Raw genomic sequence first — 7,375 nt, 5'->3', positions numbered from 1 at the left:
CAGAGAGAGAGAGTGAGACAGATAATGTCAGAGAGACAGACAGAGGGAGAGAAAGAGCCAGAGTGAGTCTGGGAGGTGCGGAGAGCGAGTGAGACAGAGAATGTCAGAGAGACAGACAGACAGACTGCCAGAGGCAGGTTGCGACTGGTAGGGGGAGTGAGAGACGGAGACTGGGACAGAGAATGACACAGTCAGAGAGAGACAGACAGACGGACAGAGCGAGACAGAGAGAGAATGATAGGGACACAGAGAGAGACGGAGACTGGGACAGAGAATGACACAGTCAGAGAGAGACAGGCAGACGGACAGAGCGAGACAGAGAGAGAATGATAGGGACACAGAGAGAGACGGAGAGTGGGACAGAGAATGACACAGGTAGAGAGAAACAGACAGACAGAGACAGGAAGGCAGAAAGGGTGAGGCTATGAGGGACAGATCGTCAGACGGACAGTGGGAAAGAGAATTATACAGGGAGAGAGATATATAGAGGGAGAGAGACTCAGTTATACTGCGATGGACAGAGAGAGAGACGGACAGTGCGACAGAAAATTATAGGAGAGTGAGAGACAGACAGAAAGACACAGAGAGGGACAGCGACTGCATGAGACTTCGAGGCAAAGAGACAGAGAGACGAAGAGTGAGACAGAGAATTAGAAAGGGAGAGAGAGAGAGGCAGACAGACAGAGGGAGAGAGAGACACAGGCAGAGTGAGACAGGGAGGGACAGAGCGAGATATGGACAGTGGAACATTGAATAACACAGGGACATACAGACAGAGAGAGGCAGAGTGACAGGGAGAGAATTTGACAGACATAGAGATAGACGGACAGTATGACAGAGAATGCCATAGGGACTGAGGGAGACAGACAGGCACAGAGAGAGACAGAGTGAGACTGGGAGGTGCAGAGCGAGAGACGGACAGTGGGACAGAGAATGGCGCGGGGAGCGAGAGAGACAGAGAGAGAGAGAGAGAGAGATAGACTGAGAGAGAGAGAGAGAGAGAGAGAGAGAGAGAGAGAGAGAGAGAGAGAGAGAGAGAGAGAGAGAGAGAGAGAGAGAGAGAGAGAGAGAGAGAGAGAGAGACGGACTGTGGGACACAGAATGAGGCAGTCAGAGAGACAGACAGACACACAAGAACGAACCAGAGTGAGACTGCGATGGACAGAGCGAGAAACGGACAGTGTAACAGAGAATGACACAGGGAGAGAGCGACAGTCAGAGAAAGAGAGAGAGGGAGAGAGAGACAGTGTGAAACAAGGAGGTACGGAGAGGGAGAACGGACAGTAGAACAAAGAATGACACAGGGCGAGACATACAGACAGAGACAGGCAGACATAACGAGACTGGGAGGGACAAAGAGACACGGACTTGGGATAGTGAATGACACAGAGAGAGAGAGAGGGACAGACCGAGATAGAGAGAGCCAGATAGATTGAGAATGGAAGGCACAGACAGAGAGACGGACAGTGGGACAGATAATGACCCAGTGTTAGAGAAACAGACAGAGCGATAGAGAGACAGGGTTAGACTTGGATGGATATAGAGAGATGGAAGGTGGGACAGAGAATGGCACAGCGAGACAGAGAGACATGAGAGAAAGAGAGGGAGAGAGAAACAGACAGAGTGAGACTGGAAGGGACAGAGAGGGTGAGACGGACAGTGGGACAGAGAATGATACAGGGAGAGAGACAGACAGAGGGAGCGAGACACAGTGATACTGCGATGGATCGAGAGAGACACGGACAGGGCAACAGAAAATGGCACAGGGAGAGAGAGGGAGACAGTCAGAGACAAGGAGAGCCAGAGATAACATGAGACTGCAAGGCAAAGAGAGAGAGAGAGATGGAGAGTGAACAGTAAATCAGAAAGGGGGAGAGAGACAGACACAGGGAGAGAGAGAGAGAGAAGGAGAGAGACTGGGAGACACAAAGAGAGATACCGACAGAGGGACAGTGAATGACACAGGACAAGGGAGAGACAGAGAGAGAAAGAGAGAGGGAGAGAGAGAGCGTGTGACTGGGTGTTACAGTGAGACACAGACAGTGGGACAGAGAATGACACAGGGAGAGAGAGACAAAGAGAGGGAAAGAGAGAAAGACAGTATGAGACTGGGAGGGACAGAGTGAGACACAGACAGTGGGACAGAGAATGACACAGGGAGAGAGAGAGACAAAGAGAGGGAGAGAGAAAGAGAGCATGAGACTGGGAGGGACAGAGATAGTGACGGAAAGTGGGACAGTGGATGACACAGGGAGAGAGGCAGACGCAGAGAGACAGACCAACAGTGTGAGATTGGGACGGACAGAGTGAGAGACGGACAGTGGGGCTGAAATGACACAGGGAGAGAGAAACAGACGGACAGTGATAGGGAGAGAGACAGACAGAGAGACAGACAGAGTGAGACTAGAAGGACAGAGAGAGGCCGACATCGTAACAGAGAATGACAAATGGAGAGACAGACCGAGGGAGACAGAATGAGTCTGGGAGGGACAGAGAGAGAGAGACGGTCAGTGGGACAGAGGATGACACAGTCATAGAGACACAGACAGACGGACAGAGTGAGACTGCGAGGGACAGATAGAGAAAAGGACAGTGGCGCGGAGAATGACACAGGGACAGAGAGGGACAGGCAGAGAGAGAGAGACGGGCAGACTGGAAGGGGCAGTGAGAGGACAGTTAGCACATAGAACATTACAGCACAGAACAGGCCCTTCGGCCCTCAATGTTGTGCCGAGCCATGATCACCCTACTCAAACCCACGTATCCACCCTATACCCGTAACCCAACAAACCCAACAGGGGGAGGACGTGCAGACTCCACACAGACAGTGACCCAGCCGGGAATCGAACCTGGGTCCCTGGAGCTGTGAAGCATTTATGCTAACCACCATGCTACCATGCTGCCCCTCAGTGAAGGTCACAGGGAGAAACAGAGTCAGGCAGAGCGATAGAGACACAGTGAGACTGCGAAGGACAGAGAGAGAGACGGACCGTGGGACTGAGAATGACACAGTCAGAGAGAGAGAGAGACAGAGAAAGAGAGATAGATAGAGTGAGATAAGGACGGAGAGGGAGATACGGAGAGTGAGACAAATAATGACAGGGCGAGACATACAGAGAGAGAGAGAGAGAGAGAGAGAGAGAGAGAGAGAGAGAGAGAGAGAGAGAGAGAGAGAGAGAGAGAGAGAGAGAGAGAGAGAGAGAGAGAGTGAGACTGGCACGGACAGAGAGAGACGGAAAGTTGGACAGAGAATGGCACAGCGAGACAGAAAGACACACAGACAGAGAGAGAGAGACGGACGGTGGGACATAGAATGATACAGGGAGAGAGGGAAACAGCCACACAGAGAGAGAGAGACAGAGGCAGCAAGAGGCTGCGAGGCAAAGAGAGAGAGAGAGAGACGGAGTTTGGGACAGAGACTCAGAAAGGGAGAGACAGACAGACAGACATACAGAGGTAGAGAGAGACAGAGTCAGACTGGGAGGGACAGAGAGAGAGACTGACCGTGGGACAGAAAATGACACAGTCAGAGAGAGGGAGACAGAGAAAGAAAGAGAGAGAGATAGAGACATAGTGAGATAAGGACGGAGAGGGAGAGACGGAGACTGAGACAAAGAATGACAGGGCGAGACATATATGTATAGAGAGAGACAGGTAGACAGTGAGACTGGGAGGGGCAGAGAGAGATACGGACGTGGGATAGTGAATGACACAGGCAGAGAGGGACAGACAGAGAGAGTGAGCCAGATAGAGTGAGAATGGGAGGCACAGACAGAGAGGCGGAAAGTTGGACAGAGAATGGCACAGCGACTCAGAGAGACAAAAAAACAGAGAGAGAGAGACTTCAGAGAGTGAGACATAAAATGATACAGGGAGAGAATGGCAGACAGACGAAAAGAGACACAGTGACGCTTCGCTGGACAGAGAGACACGGAGAGTGGGACAGAAAATGACAGGGAGAGAGAGGGAGACAGCCAGACAGAGAGAGAGAGAGAGGCAGCATGAGGCTGCGAGGCAAAGAGAGAGAGAGAGACGGAGAGTGGGACAGAGAATCAGAAAGGGAGAAAGAGAAACAGACAGACAGAGGGAGGGTGAGACAGAGTCAGGCTGGGAGGGACAGAGAGACATGGACAGTGGAACAGAGATTAACAGAGAGAGAGAGAGAGAGAGACAGAGAGAGGGCGATAGACAGAGAAAGACATGCAGGGACAGAGAGATTGACGGAGAGTGGGGCAGAGAATGACACAGGGAGAGTGAGAGAGAGAGAGGCAGATACAGAGAGAGATTGAGACTGGGAACTGGAGAGAGACGGACAGTGGGACAGAGGATGGCACAGAGAGAGAGAGAGAGACAGACAAAATAGAGAGAGAGGCAGGTTGAGTGGGAGGGAGAGCGTGAAAGAAAGTAGGGCAGAGAATAACAGAGGGAGAGAGAGAGACAAACCGAGAGGGAGAGAGACTGAGACTGCGAGGGGCAGAGAGAGAAACGGACAGTGTAACAGAGAATGACACAGTGAGAGAGCGACAGACAGAGAAAGATAGAGAGAGAGAGAGATAATTAGGGACCGAGAGGGAGAGACGGACAGTGGGACAAAGAATTACACAGGTCGAGACATACAGAGGGATAGACAGGCAGTCAGAGGGAGACTGGGAGGAACGGACAGAGAATGATAAAGGGAGAGATAGAAATACAGAGGGAGAGAGAGAGACAGTGATACTTCGCTGGACAGAGAGACACGGACAGTGGGACATAAAATGACACAGGGAGAGAGAGGGAGACAGGCAGACACAGAGAGGGCCAGAGACAGCATGAGGCTGCGAGGCAAAGGGCGAGTGAGACGGAGAGTGGGACAGAGAATCAGAAAGGGAGAGACAGAGACGAACAGGCAGACAGAGGGACAGAGAGAGGTAGACAGATTGAGACTGGGAGGGACAGAGAGAGAAACGGGCAGAGGGAGAGAGACAGACAGAGACAGACATAGTGATACTGGGAGTTACATAGAGAGGGACGGATAGTTGGACAGAGAATGACACAAGGAAAGAGAGAGACAGAGAGAGAGAGAGAGAGAGAGAGAGAGAGAGAGATAGAGAGAGAGAGCGTGAGATTGGGAGGGACAGAGTGAGTGACGGAAAGTGGGGCAGAGATGACACAGGGAGAGAGACAGACGGCTAGAGAGAGAGCGACAGAATGAGACCGGGTGGGACAGAGAGAGATAGAGACGGATAGTGTGACAGAAAATGAGACAGAGACCGAGAGAGAGATAGAGAGAGAAAGATAGTGTGTGTGTGTAGGGGAGCGCAGTGAGACTGGGAGGTACAGTGTGATATCCGGACAGTGGGCCAGAGAATTGCACAGGGAGAGAGAGAGAGACTGAGAGAGTGAGACTGGGAGGGACAGAGTGAGAAACAGACAGTGGGACTGAAATGGCATATGGGGTGAGAGACAGACAGAAACAGAGAGAGAGAATCTGACAGAGAGAGAAACAGATAGAGTGAGACTAGCAGGGACAGAGAGAGAGGCTGACAGTGTGACAGAGAATGACAAATGGAGAGACAGGCACACCGAGAGAGAGAGAGAGGAAGACAGAGTGAGACTTGGAGGTAAAGAGAGATAGACGGATAGTGGGCCAGAGCATGACACAATGACACAGGGAGATAGATAGACTGAGCGGGAGAGAGAGACTGTGAGGGACAGAGAGAGAGACGGAAAGCGGTTCAGAGCATATCACAGGGAGAACGAGCGAGACAGACAGACAGAGACAGAGAGATAGCAGTAATGGGCCTGGTTTTGCATCGACACCCCTGTCAACACATCAGTCCTTTGGGAGTCTACCCTGGCAACGGAAGATGGCCGCCAGGGGTCTCCGCTGGCCAAACATCCCAAACATTGAGTAGAAACACTTTAGATCAAATAGTTTGGATGGGGTGGAGTTTGTGCTGTGTATCCAGGAAACGTTTGCAACACAGTATGTAGATCTTTCGACCAGAGGGGAGACCATATTGGATTTGGTAGTTGGTAATGAACCGGGGCAAGTGATAGAATTCTTTATGGCGGAGCAGCATTTTTGAGATAGTGACCACAATTCCGTGACTTTCACTTTAGTAATTGATAGGGATAGGTGCGTGCAACAGGGCAAGGTTCACAATTGTGGGAAGGGTAAATACAATGCTGTCAGACAAGAATTGAAGTTGGGAACATAGGCTGTCACGGAAGGACACAAGTGAAATGTGGAACTTGTTCAAGGAACATGTGCTATATGTCCTTGTCATGTATGTCCCTGACAGGCAGGGAGAGATGGTGGAGTGAGGGAACCCATGGTTCACAAGAGAGGTTGAATGTATTGTTAAGAGCAAGAAGATTAATTATGTAAGGCTGAGGAAACAAGGTTCAGACAGGACGCTGGAGCGATACAAGATAGCCAGGAGGGAACGGAAGAGAGGGCTTCGGAGAGCAAAGAGATGGCATGATATTTTTTAGCCGGTAGAATCAAGGAAAACCCCAAGGCCTTTTACAAGTGAGAATTATGAGAATGACTAGAGAGAGGGTAGGTCGCGAGCGTTCTCCACCATTCAATGAGATAATGGCTGATCTTTTGTGGACTCAGCTCCACTTTCCGGCACGGAAACCATAAACCTCAACCCCTTTATTCGTCAAAAAACTATCTATCTTTAACTGAAACAAATTTAATGAAGAAACCTCAACTGCTTCACTGGTCAAGGAATTCCACAAATTCACAACCCTTTAGGTGAAAAAGTTCCTACTATACTCAGTCCTAAATCTACTTCCTCTTATTTTGAGGCTATGCCGCCTAGTTCTGCTTTCATCCGCCAGTGGAAACAATCTGCCCGCATCAATCCTATTCATTCCCTTCATAATTTTAAATGTTTCTATAAGATCCCCCCTCATCCTTCCAAATTCCAACGAGTACAGTCTCCTCGTAATCCAACCCCTTCAGCTCTGGGATTAAACTAGTGAATCTCCTCTGCACACCCTCCAGTGCCAGTGCGTCCTTTTTTAAGTAAGGAGAACAAAACTGAATACAATACTCCAGGTGTGGCCTCACTAAACTTTATACAATTGAAGCTTAACCTCCCTAGTCTTAAACTCCATCCCTCTAGCAATGACGGACAAAATTCTTAATCACCTGTTGCACCTATAAACCAACTTTCTGTGACTCATACACTGGCACAACCAGTTCTCTCTGCACAGCAGCATGCTGTAACGTTTTATCGTTTAAATAATAATCCCGTTTGCTGTTATTCCTACAAAAACGGATAACCTCACATGTGTCAACATTTAATTCCATCTTCCAGACCCTAGCCCATTCACTTAACCAATCCAAATCCCTGTGCAGACTTCCAGTATCCTCTGCACT

Source organism: Scyliorhinus canicula, unplaced genomic scaffold (assembly GCF_902713615.1).
Source record: "Scyliorhinus canicula unplaced genomic scaffold, sScyCan1.1, whole genome shotgun sequence".
Taxonomy (NCBI): domain Eukaryota; kingdom Metazoa; phylum Chordata; class Chondrichthyes; order Carcharhiniformes; family Scyliorhinidae; genus Scyliorhinus; species Scyliorhinus canicula.
This window is presented reverse-complemented; position numbering follows the sequence as displayed.